The sequence below is a fragment of the Tachysurus fulvidraco genome, chromosome 7 (genome assembly GCF_022655615.1).
Source record: "Tachysurus fulvidraco isolate hzauxx_2018 chromosome 7, HZAU_PFXX_2.0, whole genome shotgun sequence".
In the NCBI taxonomy this organism is placed as follows: domain Eukaryota; kingdom Metazoa; phylum Chordata; class Actinopteri; order Siluriformes; family Bagridae; genus Tachysurus; species Tachysurus fulvidraco.
The window spans coordinates 18,783,935-18,797,414 of record NC_062524.1 but is presented as its reverse complement, the minus strand read 5'-3'; the positions used below and the strand labels follow the sequence as shown (position 1 = coordinate 18,797,414).

The following is a 13,480-nucleotide window of genomic DNA, read 5'->3' as shown; positions in this document are numbered from 1 at the left end:
GCTTATTTGGGTGACACTGAAGGTTGTGATTATAAACTGTTATAAATGCCAGAGAGTGTTATTATGAATAATGTCCTTTCAACAGTCAGATAATTGTATATTGATTAGGAGGTTGTTGTCCTCAAAGACCACATGTAGTTCGGCATCTTCTAAATCAGTATCTGAGGTAAATATGGGACTTAAGCTAATGATACCTAGCTTGCTACTGAGGTTTTCTTCAGGTCCTAGTTACAGTCTATTGGTTAACTTAAAAGTTAGCTAACACTGGTAATTGTAATTACATAACACAAAATTACCACACAATATACACACTAGTAGTAGCTCGACTATAAGTAAAAACTTGACTATTAACACTAGTGTGACAAATATTGGTACAGTACCCATGTTACTATGTTGCTATCACATTACACAACAGTAATGTGTGGGGATGTGTGATTGCTGTATGACATTTTAGTCAAGCGGTAGTCTTTAAAAAATACCGACATTTAGTAATCTTTTCCCTAGTTAAAGCAAAAGCTGCTTCTGAACATCAGGTAAACAGAATCGCTGAGACAAGACAGATTATTGCACTTTTCTTGTTGATTTAGACCCTGATACTTTTCTGGAGCATTGGGGGATTATTTGAGCTAGAAATTATGGGGTATAATAAAATAAATATTACAACCTGTGACCAAAAACAAATACATTATTTGGATTGAACAGATAATGTGTTCCAAACATATACAAATACACATATACTGTATGAATAGGTGCACTTGCTGTAGGTTATTTGAGTGCTTGCCAGAAATCTGTGTGAGACTAGAGGTGTGCATCGAAACTGGGACTTGTCAAGCAGACACATACGAAGCTCACCAGAAAAAGGAAAGACATGATCATTAGGACAAACTTGAACTGCCTCAGAATGGCATAGCCAGCAATCAATATTTGGCAGATGAGGGGAGATTATATATATATATATATATACATATTTATGTATATATATATATATATATATTTATATATTTGTATATATATATTTATATATATTCATATATATATATATATATATATATATATATATATATATATATATATATATATATATATATCAACCCATTATCTGCACAATTAAATTGATAATGAGTGTGGCCCCATGCATTTTAGAATGATCTCAAACAGTACTAGAAGCTTTATTGCAGTTTTACTGACAATTTTTCACATGAACTAATCAGCCATAACATTAAATCCACTAACATGAATAACAATAATTAACTTTTTACAATGGCACCTGTCAAGGGGTTGGTTAAGTTAATAATAAAAACAATAATTTTTTTTAAATAAAGGAGAACAGTCAAGTGAAAGCAAGTGAACAGACAGTATTCAATGTGTTGGAAGCAGGAAAAACAGGGAAACATAAGGATCCGGTGACTTTTTTACACACTCTTCCATTATACATCCACCAAACTACATGCTGTCTCACATTTCAGTTGATTGCTGTTTTGCACAATACTTTATATTAGCTCATGTAACTGCTGCTATAATATTGTGTTCATCCCAGTATTTCTGTACACATAATATTGTTTGAACAAACAGTATTTACACTTGCACCAGGTTTGCACCAGGTTGCACAAATGCACTTTATGTAATTAGGACTACGTACTTATAAGTCCTTAGCTCTGTCTTCGTTTTATGTAGCACTCTGGTCCTGTAGAAACGTTGTCTCATTTCACTGTGTACTGCAACAGCTATATATGGTTGAAATGACAATAAAAGCTACTTGACTTGACTTGACTTGACTTGACTTGACTTGACTTTGCCAAGGGCAAAATTGCAATGGCTAGATGACTGGGTCAGTACAACTCCAAAATGCGGGATGTTCCCAGTATGCAGTGGTCAGTACCAAAAGAAAGGTGAACCAGTGAATGAGTGACAAGGTCAATGTGCCAAAAACAAATTGTTGAAACAAGTTAATGTTAGCTATAATAGGTTTTAGAACACAAAATGCATCACATCTTGCTGCATATGTGTTTGTGTAGCCACAGACAGTTAGAGTGCCCAAGCAGACCCGTGTCCTTTGTCAAAAGCATCTACAATGGTTACATGAGCATCAGAACTGGACCATTGAAGGTACCAAGATGGCACCCTGGGAAGAAAACTGCTGGAAAACTTTGGGTCCTGGCATCCATGTAGATGGTAATTTGCATCTTATGCCTATATAAAGATCAATATTTCCTAATGCTCCTTTCAGGATAGTGCAGGATAATGCATACTGAACACACTGCAAAAGCATGTTCAGGAATGGTTTGAGAAACATGACGAATAGTTCAAGGTGTTGACTTGGCCTTTAAATTCCCCAGATCTTAATCTGTTTGAGCATCCATGTTAGCATCACAGTGTTCCTGTTCAAATCATTTCCAGTGAGTTTCTTGCCCGTATCCACCTTTTCAGTTTTCATCAATTTCATCAATAATAACTTTGTTTGTGATTACTGTATAACAGATAGCTCTCTGATGGAGAAGATTGCAGCATTAGTGATCACAGCCAGCATATCCAGATACTTAGCAAGTTTGGGAGTATATTTTCTATAGAAGTCTGCATGCCATAGGTATAGTCAGCAGTCCTTCATGTGTCATGAACCTTGGGGTATAGGAGACCTCTTAAACCATGAGAAATATACTTAGCCTTTAGGGCCAGGGCACTGGATATAGCAGATATTATTTGTGTCCTTAGCAAGCATGGGTTTTTAAAAATGTCTAGTAAGAGCTAATGTTCAGGTAAGAGCTGGACTGTAATGGAGGAAAATTTCCAACCTACTTGGGAAGGCACTGGTCTCATTTCTTGAAGCATAGCTCATAGTCTCAGAAAAATTTTAGTTAATCTGGGACAATCCAGAGCCAAGGCCAGAAAGAAGACAAGCAGGTTAAAACTAAGCATGATAAAACAACATGGTTTTAGCTTCCACTGTTATGCTGATGACACACAGCATGTTTCAGCAAAGCCAGATGAGAGACTCCAGGTTTAAAGTATCCAATAAGTTGTGCAGTGTGTAAACAATTTGTAGAATGTGTACTTCAGACAAAATGAGCAGGCTCTTTGTTGGTAAGTCAAATGTTAAAGGCTACAGCAGGGGGCAGAGCTTTCCCTTACAAAGCCACACAGTTTTAGAACAACCTTCCAGATGGGGTTTGTACTCAGATACAATCTGCTTAAGACTAGACTCAAAATATACTTGTTTTTTCTAGCCTTTTGTTAATAAGTTATTCTAAGGTAAAGGAGCAGTTCTGAAGGTTTCGGAGGTTTTTTGATGAAGTGGGATGTTTGAATCTGTACTATGAGCTGGACAAACAAGACTTATCACACAATTTACACAGCTTAAAGTATCTGTTGATACCCTCTTGGTGCCAGATACTTGCACACTTGCAGCATTCTTGTGAAGTCCATGCCTCGAGGGGTCAGAGCAATTTTGGAAGCAAAATATATAGCAGGTGGTTTTAATACTGGCTGTCCAGAATTATGTATCACGCTAGTAATATGGGGAAATGGCCTTTTTCTTCTTTTATTAGTAGCATTTTTCCTAACTTTCTCAGTAACATAGTCTTGGTCAATTCTCAGCCACCATTTAGTTCTCCCCTCATATATGACAGTTACCAACCTGCAGGTATAACATGTTTTTTTTTTTATATACATCACCATTGGTAGAGGAGAGTCATTTTTCCCAGTCCGACAGGTTGGCCAGTTTTGCTCTCTCAGTCTTCCAGACATGGATGATTGAGGCATCATTAGGATTCCAACGTAAATAATTATAGTTACAGTTATAGTATTTATACTTTGTTTGATCTAAAACAATTTTATTGTGCAACTCTATCTAATAAACCCAGATCTACAATTCTTTTTGTTCTCCTGCAGTAAATCTTTGGCTATTTCTTATATCTGTGTTCAGAGTGTAGCCAGCTGGCTTTCAAACAGAAACTGGATATTTCATGATACCATTTGGTTAAATGTGTTTCTCAATATTGCAGATGGTAGCCAACACAATGTGAAAAATAAGCTACAGGGTATTCACAAAGCTGAACAAAAAAAGGAGAAGTACAGGTCTGTACTCTACTCATTGTAAGGAACTTGGAGAAATAGCTTGAGTAACTTGAAATAGGCACAGACAATAAAACAACCAATAAAAGGTGCGTACACTGGCTGAAAATGTGAGACAGAGGCACCAGTGTAAGATCCCAACAGACTTAGCACCTGATATTATGTCATAGTGCTTAGAAAGTCTGTGGCGCACCTAAGACTTTGAGGTATGCTGAACTGCATGGGTTTCTTCATAGACAGCACAGAGTGAAAAGATGACCATACATTCAGTAGAACACAGTAGCCTGCATCATCCACCACCAGGTATCAGCCAGAGTGTTCTCCACTGGTCCCAGTGCCTTTAAAGAAGTACCAGGTAAAAACAGAGAGAATCATGTTCTTCCAGCTAATGGTGATTATAGCTACATTGGTTGTGTTTGACAAGTACCGCAGGTAGACAGATAGTCCAAAATATATAGATGGTGTAGACATCCTAGTTCATGCACAGGCTTTGGAACATGAATGATGCTCAAACCTCAGATCTGCATCAGTCTGCATCAGAAAAGGCATCTATTATTATGATTATTTGTTATTTATTATGGTCTGGCGAGGCCAAGGTAAACACTTACTACTTGGTTTAAGCTAAAACAAGACTACTTATCACCCAACAGACACGATATCCACGGTGTCGGCATCGAGTTAAGGGTCTGTTGCTATTCAGAAGGTACTGGAACTCTATTCAGGATAGAGGTAATCATGGATAACTTTACATACCAATCTATTTCAGCACAACACCTACAAACCTCTGTTAGACAGCTGAAGATGAAAAGAAATTTCACCTTCCACCACTATAATGACATAAGGCACATATCCAAGTCAACAAAGGAATGGCCTCAGAATAAGATCACTGTTTTTGAATGGCCCAGTCAAAGCCCAAGTCTAAATCCTATTGAAAACCTGTGTGGAATAACTTGAAGGGGGTTGTGCATCAGAGATCCCCTTGCAGTTATAGTAGATCTGGAGCAATTTTACAAGGAAAAGTGAATGTTGGTAGAGTGCTACATTAGCAAAAGGTGATTTAATAGTTAAGTAAATTATTCTTAGAAAAGGCATTCTGAAGCAGAACCATCCATCAGATAAACATCATACAGTATACCCTCAACCAAGGTGCATGCGGTATTTACCCCCCTGTAGCATGAATAACTGAGTGTACTTACCCACTCCTTCACTCTTTTTCTTCTAAGATTCAACCACCTTTTTCCCAGCACATAGCAGACCCGGGGCTGTTACTAAGCACAATAAGCCACACTGCATTACAGTCTGGCATTGCGTTAAAAGAATGGTGCTTCTATATACTTCTATTTTAATACAAAACCAAGTTGCTAATCTTCGGATAAGCGGTAGAAAATGAAGAAGGAAGAAGTTGCTAATCTCAGCTAGCATCAAGATTTTAATGTGAACTGTAGAGAATGTAGGGAATATAATTCAATTTATTATATTAAAGACATTAAAGTAAAAAAGGGACCAATGCCCATCTCCTTAGGATGATCTATTTCTTTTGCAGGATAATCTATCTGGTTTAGATCTAGAAGCTTGTGCATTAGCGCTTTCATCTTTCTTTGACTCTACTGACTACTATTTTATCTTGGACAACACTGACATAGTCACTGACTGACTGTGTTCAGGTTTTCTGGGCACTAGCACCGTAATGATTAGTGCGTTCTAGCACAAACCAATCAGTTCATGTGCTCATGTTGTTATTAGAAGAGAGCTACAGTCTAATCAAATTGAGCATTCTTTATTTTTACCCATTTGAATATTTGGTTTATGATTAGGTTTATGACAGTTCTCACTAAAGAATGTGCTTTACATACACCTAAGCAGATTATGAAACAACAGACCCATTTCTAGAGCACATAGATGTCCTATCTCCCTTAAGTCCAGCACAGCTTATGCTGGGCAGGCAGATTTGTAGTACTGCCGTAGTGGCTAATCTGTTGCCGGCATTGCCGGACATTCAAAACGTGAGACAGAGGGATGGGAATACCAAACAGAGATATCATGATATCAGACCCCTGCCAGAGCTCCAGCCTGGGATCTGTGTTGCTCTAAAACTGGATAATGGTGGATAAGGCTAGATTAATTTAGCCACGTTGCATGCTAGCATGATTCTCATATAAATTATATAAAAGTTATCAAAGTCAATATTTCTAATTAATAAATTAGAAATCACTAACTATATTAAAAAACTACTAACCATGTGAATATTATATGAGTAAATATATTAAAATTCAGATATTATGAAAAGATTTTGTTGATATTGTGTTGAATGTTTATTTATTAGTTGTTGAGGGTTATTTAAAGTTGGTGTCTTCTTGGAGTCGCTCTGATTTGTGTTTAGGAAAAGTAAAAGACGTTCATTTTTACCTTTAAGGATGTGTTGCAATGGCATTTTATTAGCAAACACATAATGCTATCTAGCATTCTGGCGTTTATATCAGAAATACTTTAAACTTTAGGTGTTAGAAAAGTGCAACATAAATAGAAAATAAAGAAAGAAATTCAATAAACAGTCTTATTTTTTAGTCCAGTGCAGAGGAAGTATGACAGGATCAGTAAAGTGAACTAAACGCTCGAATATCACTGTGGTACTGCAAATTTTTGTAGTGAGGAAGTGCAGGAAAACACACAGTAACTGCTGTATTACTGCACAATGGCTACAGTATAACAGCAGCTGTAGTGCTGCACTAAAGCTGCAGGTTTTCTTTAATTATATACTGTAGGGATCCATGCATCATGTGGACAAAGATGTGTTTTACTCTAAAGCCTTATTTATTTATTTATTTATTTATTTATTTATTTATTTATTTATTTATTTATTTATTGTTGCCTAAAATGATTCATTAATAATTTGTAAAATCTTTATATGTTTGGGATGTTTCATTGTTTTGTTAACAGATTTTACAGGAAGTATTGGAATGGGTTTATTTTTTAATTAAAAATTTGCATTACACAATCAGAGAAACAATAAATATAACTTATTTAATAATTCCAAATAATTCCAACTCTCAGTGAATAGCATATGAATACCCAGTTCTGAACTAAAGCTATTTGTGTGTTTTCTTTTGTGTTTATTTGTGGCAACATACTAATATTGTTAGTAAATCTCAAGTATATAAAAAATGGATGTAGAATTATCCAATAATATACTGTCTATATTATTAAATTTAGAAATTATTATTTGTTCTTATATATTGAATATACATGATTAGATTCACTAAAACAAAGCAAACTGGCAAATTAAAATAGCATAAGAATGCTCTGTCACTCTCTCTCTCTCTCTCTCTCTCTCTCTCTCTCTCTCTCTCTCTCTCTCTCTCTCTCTCTCTCTCTCTCCTTCCTGTCTTCCTATCAGTGTTATCAGGCAGGGCAGCCCATAATTTCAGAGCTGAAAGAACGAGGCCATGGAGTTGAAGTTGCCATGGCAACATCACATCTAAAAAAAGGTAGATGGTAGAAGCATACAGCAGGGTTTCACTGCTACGTTTACTTCTCTCTCTGTCTCTCTCACTCTCTCTCTTTCTCTCTATCACTCTTTACTGTATATATACAGTATGCTAGCTCTTAGACTCAGCTTATTTCACTTCCGCATATGACAAAGTTAAAAAAAATAAATATATACTATATGGAAATATATAAAACGTTCTGGAAATACTATATAGAACTAACTAATCCCATTAGAAGCCAGGTTTATTCCTAGCACTCTCAATATAACAGAAATGCACACACACACATACACACACTAAAGTACATACATATACATGAGTGTGTATTTATGGATAAAACATGAATAAAATAAAATACTAGCTATTGAAGTAACTATGGTTCTATGGGTCTATAAACTGCATATATTATAGAACCATAGTTACGTAAGTAGTATCTCTGTTAACCACCAGGGGCAGTGTAAACAGAACAAAACACATCCTAATGACCACCATACTCACACCAGTGGGCCAACCTGGTAAAACCTGGAGAGGCTACATGGTAATGTCCAAGGTCAGTACAACATCCGTTATATGGATTCAGCCACAAATGAACTCCCCAGTCATATGGCCACTGACACAAAGAAGGCAAGCTTATCATCAGTTCTTTTGGAAACCAGAAAACCTGAATAAGAAATAAGTTAAATAGAATTATTCTTCATACTCTGAACCATGGCATCTACAGTAGGTTAAATATTTACACACAGAACACACCCAAATAATATTTCACACCAGAAAAAAAAAGCAAATAGCTTCTAAAGGTGAACGGAAAAACATGACATTCATTCCGTCACTTTCCAAAATTCCCGTACGTTTCCTTGCTTAATTTTTCACATAACAACGACTAGTAGTACAAACCAAGATGTCATTAATGTTATGTTCATCATTGCTGAAGTTTCTTGGAACAGGAAAGGACAAATCCTTTATTTCGCATAGCATGAAGGTGCTTGACAATGTAATCAGGCATTCTTTTCTTGGTTTCTCCAATATACAGCTGATTGCATCACTTACAGGAGAGATAATATATTTAAGCGCTCATTTTGTGCCCACGCTTTCTGATTTTGGCAGCACTTCAGATTAACAAAAATAAATCTTTACTGTTGTTAGTGTTATATAGTACGGTTTTGCATTAAGGGGTAAATACACTTCTCTAGTGTCTTTTAAATGGAAAATAGCTTTTTAATTCTAAATCACTTAATCATAAAAGTAAGTGAGGTAACTTCATTTAAAACACAACAAGACAGAGGAACCTCAATGTAACATCAGCCTCTTTGTGTCACAGTGTAAATATACACATGAGATGTACTTTAAGGCAGAGATCTAAAGCAGCCTTATGCATAAGAAGGGCGGATTGGAGTTTAACCAGTGTCTAAATGCATAATGTGGTTATGGGGAAGTGGTTTGGACAACTGATTAGAAGGTTGTGAGTTCAAATCCCTGGGCCACCAAGCTGCCACTCCTGGGCCTCTAAGCAAAGCCCTCAGTCCTCAGTTGTTGAGTTGTGTTCATCTAGTCCAGTGTGCTTGGAGACAAAAGGGAATGAATGTTGTACGGCAGCAGATCACTAATTGTATGCACACAAGTGTTGTATACAGACTTTTGTGGTTAGATTGGCTTAAATAGAAACACTCTTTCTTTCTGAGGTTAAACCCTGTTCTCTGGAGGACTGTGCATAGAGGAGCACAAAGGGCAGGACTGGACTCATCCCAAGGAGCTTTACAAGAGGTCCATCCAGATCTTCAGTATGTATGCCATAAACCTCATTGTGCTTAAATTTTCTTCATAAAGGTTGCTATTTTGTTGTCATCTTAAGAATAAATTTACTTCCTTCAAGAGAAAACACATCAGGATGAACCAAATTTTACCCAGCTGGCTTTTTTTCCAAGGACCTATTGTCAGCTTGGAGAAACAATACTATTGTCCATTAGAAACTCCTAAAAAGCCAGTCCTTTTTATTTACAGTCTCCTTTTTCCTCTTCTACTTTCGGCTTTTCCAGTTAGGAGCCGCCACTGCAAATCATCTGTTTCCACCTCACTCTATCCTCGGCATCCTCCACAATCACACCAGTTAACTTCTTGCCTCCTTCATCTCCTTCCTCAACCAACAGTAGTCCAATTGCCGGTCATTGTTAACCCGGGCCTCAACTGATCCTGTATGGAATTCACGCATGGTTACATTTGGCATGTTTTACGCCGGATGCCCATCCAGACGCAACCCTCTACATTTATCTGAGCTTGGGACCGGCACACAAGTCACTAGCTTGTAACCCCTGTGGCTAGATTTCTTTTTATTTACAGTGAAATAAACATTAATTAAACTAATTGTCTTGATAGTGTCTCATGGTGCCTGATTACTATTATGTTTCTTTGACCAATGTGAGTTTCTTAAACTCTTTTTCTGTTTTCTTTTTCTGTCTTTTGTGTTCTGCTGACCTACTGGTGTTTAAGAACCAACATAGAGAGTAGACCCAATTGTCCAAGTACATGCTCATACTCCCAGTCTATTTCTGTATATCAGCAACCTTTCACATCTCTAATTTTTGGCTGGTGGTAGAGATGTGGATAAGGTGGAGCTGAGGGTGCTTCAGAATCCCTTAGTGGAAAACAGGGAAAATGGCACTTTAATGATTATTGCTGTTTGGTTTTGTTTGTTAATTAGTAAATTGGATAAAAACCAGTGAGATGTTTACATGGATATAATGCCAAGTGGCAGAAAATTTCAAAATCCCAGGATAGTCGTGCTGTTCAGACTAACTTTTAGCAATTGTTGGTGGCAATCTGTTACTGTAACAATCTCCATGTCTCTATGGATCTGTTCACACTTGGCATTATCATATGGGTGATCCGAACATAAGCCAATGTGGTGTGAGGTGCGAGGGCCGATGTGGTGTGAGGTGCGAGGGCCAGAGGTGTGATGTCACAGGGCCGATCTGATCACTCACACCACATTCAGAGGTGGCCTAGGAGGCATATGGAGAGAACTGCAGAATTGCATCACTGGATAAAGATTAGCAGCTTAGAAGTTTTGTTAGTTGATCGTGCAAAAAAAAAATAAGAAAGAAAAAAAATGAAAACCCATCACAAGTGAGCACTGTAATTACATTCATAATGCCAGATGTGATCTTAACACCCAGGAAGCATGTTAGCGGTGGGCGTGAATGTGGCCTATTTGGATCCTATCCTCAGCAGCTCACCCCGAGCACTCACCTGATTATTATTATTAACACCTGCAGCTTGTTTCCAAGCTAAACAAGGTCTCTATTTTAGCACTCAGTCTTTAGCATTCAGTCAGAAAATATATTACGCAATAAATACAATCTCACAACCAGCGTTTCTGGGCCACACATACATGTGCCAAGAATGAACACACCAGTTCACACTTAGGAACAATTGTCCACTTAGTGTAGACAATTCTCCAACCACCATATTTTTTGGAACATGGGATGGAACCTAGAGAACACATGTGGTCATGAGAGAAGATGTAAAACTCCACACCTGAGCTCTGGACTAAACCAGGGTCTGTGAAGATGTGAGGTAGTACCACAATTACCTACCCAGGATAAAATGGCTACTGAAGGTGATTGAATTAATGAATAAACTTCTATGTTCATGTATGTGTTTCTTTTTAGCTGGAAGCACCCCATCCTGTGGGGGAAAAAATCCTGTATCCCTGACTCTGGACCCTTCTGCCAATGCCCCACCAGCCTGGAGGATGTCAGAGGTTCCACTGCTGAAACCTTTCACATTTTTAATTGGGAGTCATTCAGTATTTTATTGACTGGGAGCCGTATGGCACCATCACCCATGTTGGTTTACAGCCTTGCTGACCTCAGATTATTATTCAGACTGTCTTGACCCTTGCAGATCACTGGGGCTGTGCATTAAGGGGAAATACTGACGTAGATAATGATAATAGACAACAGCAGATAATTTTAAATATGTTCTATACAGTCAGATTGTTATACAGTTGCTATGTAAAATGTTGCTGTTCAGGTCATTGAGACAAATGTTTAAAGTGTCAAACTGCAGCCTTTCATCATTGATGAACTCACTGAAAATTTGCAATTCCTATCTCTTTTATCTTTGAGAAAATAAGTACTAAACTTTTTTTTATTCTAGAAAGGATATCTTTTTACAGCAGTACTAATTATAATGTATATGGATGTGTGTGTGTGTGTGTGTGTGTGTGTGTGTGTGTGTGTGTGTGTGTGTGTGTGTGTGTGTGTGTGTATATATATATGTAATGGTGAAAATTGTTTTTGTACATGGTCTATACAGTATTTTTAGAGAATATGGAATTGCGTTAATATTTAATCAAAGCCGCAAATTCAACAATAAAATCCGTGTACAGCTAAGCCCTCTCCTCTCCTTCTTCCCCCTCTCTTCTCTTTTCTCTTTGAATCCCGTGTGTGTGTGTGTGTGTGTGTGTGTGTGTGTGTGTGTGTGTGTGTGTGTGTGTGTGTGTGTGTGTGTGTGTCTGTGTGAGTGAGCTTGTGTGAGAGAGAGAACAAGTGCATGTTTTTGTATCTTTAAGGGAACCGAATGTCCCCACAAGGACATGATTAGTGGGGACATGTTGCTGGTTCCCGTGAGTAACAAAAACTGAGGCTTTAATTAAACATAGTTTCTTTTTGTGTTACTGAGGATAAGATTAGGCTTAGATTTAGGTGTAGACATAGTATCAATCAGCTGCATTTAATAATAATTATATAAATGGAAGGTCTTCACAAGGATAGTAAGTGGTTTGTGTGTGTGTGTGTGTGTGTGTGTGTGTGTGTGTGTGTGTGTGTGTGTGTGTGTGTGTGTGTGTGTGTGTGTGTGTGTGTGTGTGTGTGAGTGTGTGTGTGTGTGTTCCAAACAGTGAGCTCTATACCTTGAGTTTTGACTAAACACAGTCACCCATTTAAACAGAGTTTCTTGGTAATTGAATTAGATGTGCTTTTATTATGATGTTTAGATGGATCCACGTAGCCGCCTTCAGATTTATACTAATTGATTTTTGGTGCAGAGCTCCTGCCATTTAAAAACACATCCGGACACGGCACAAGACAAAACCGTACAACCGGTCTGAGATCTGAACCAAACCAATTAAGCATTCCAAAGCTGGGCACCGTCAGAGAGAGTGACACCGTGTGGCCACCTTTGATCACATCACCTTGGACATGGAACCAGTGTTGACAAATACAAAGAAAACTGAGAATCCCTCTCTCGCTCCCTGCATTTCCAATCCCTCATTTTCTCTCTCCTTTTCTCTTTACAGGGGTAGAATGGGTAAAATTCCACTCCCCCTTCTCCCTTTTCCCCCTGAGACACTCCACTCACTCACAAGAGCCCAGCAACCACTCTTATTAACTGACCTAGAGGGGGAGGTGTGTGTGTGTGTGTGTGTGTGTGTGTGTGTGTGTGTGTGTGTGTGTGTGTGTGTGTGTGTGTGTGTGTGTGTGTGTGTGTGTGTGTGTGTGTGTGTGTGTGTGTGTGTGTGTGTGTGTGTGTGTGTGTGTGCTTACATTTGTGTGTGAGAGTGTGAAATGCTTGAAAGTAAAAAAGAGAAAGATGTGTGTGTGTGTGTGTGTGTGTGTGTGTGTGTGTGTGTGTGTGTGTGTGTGTGTGTGTGTGTGTGTGTGTTAGTTATAAGCACAAAATACCGATTTGAAAAAAAAGCAAACAAACAAAACTATACACAAAGCCTGCACAATATGTGGAAGCTAAAATTCCTTCCCCACTGTTACTTTCTAATAGTATTTCATTATAATAAGCTGTTAATTAAGCAAACTGAATAAACCAGGGAGAGGAGTGTGTGGGTGTGTGACTGACTTCCAGTGTTGTTTTCTAACAAGAGGGAGTTCCTTGTTCTTTGCAATGGGGAAAAAAGAAAGAGAGAAGGAAGGGAG

At 37.8% G+C, this 13,480-nt stretch overlaps 1 long non-coding RNA gene across 1 annotated transcript; it reads left to right on the top strand.

Moving 5' to 3' along the window:
- The first annotated feature begins 10,469 nt into the window (after nucleotides 1-10,469).
- On the top strand, nucleotides 10,470-11,944 carry LOC125145235. The gene is made up of 2 exons (XR_007143582.1): nucleotides 10,470-11,123; nucleotides 11,219-11,944. It is a non-coding gene; the product is annotated as an uncharacterized LOC125145235 (long non-coding RNA).
- The last annotated feature ends 1,536 nt before the right edge of the window (nucleotides 11,945-13,480 follow it).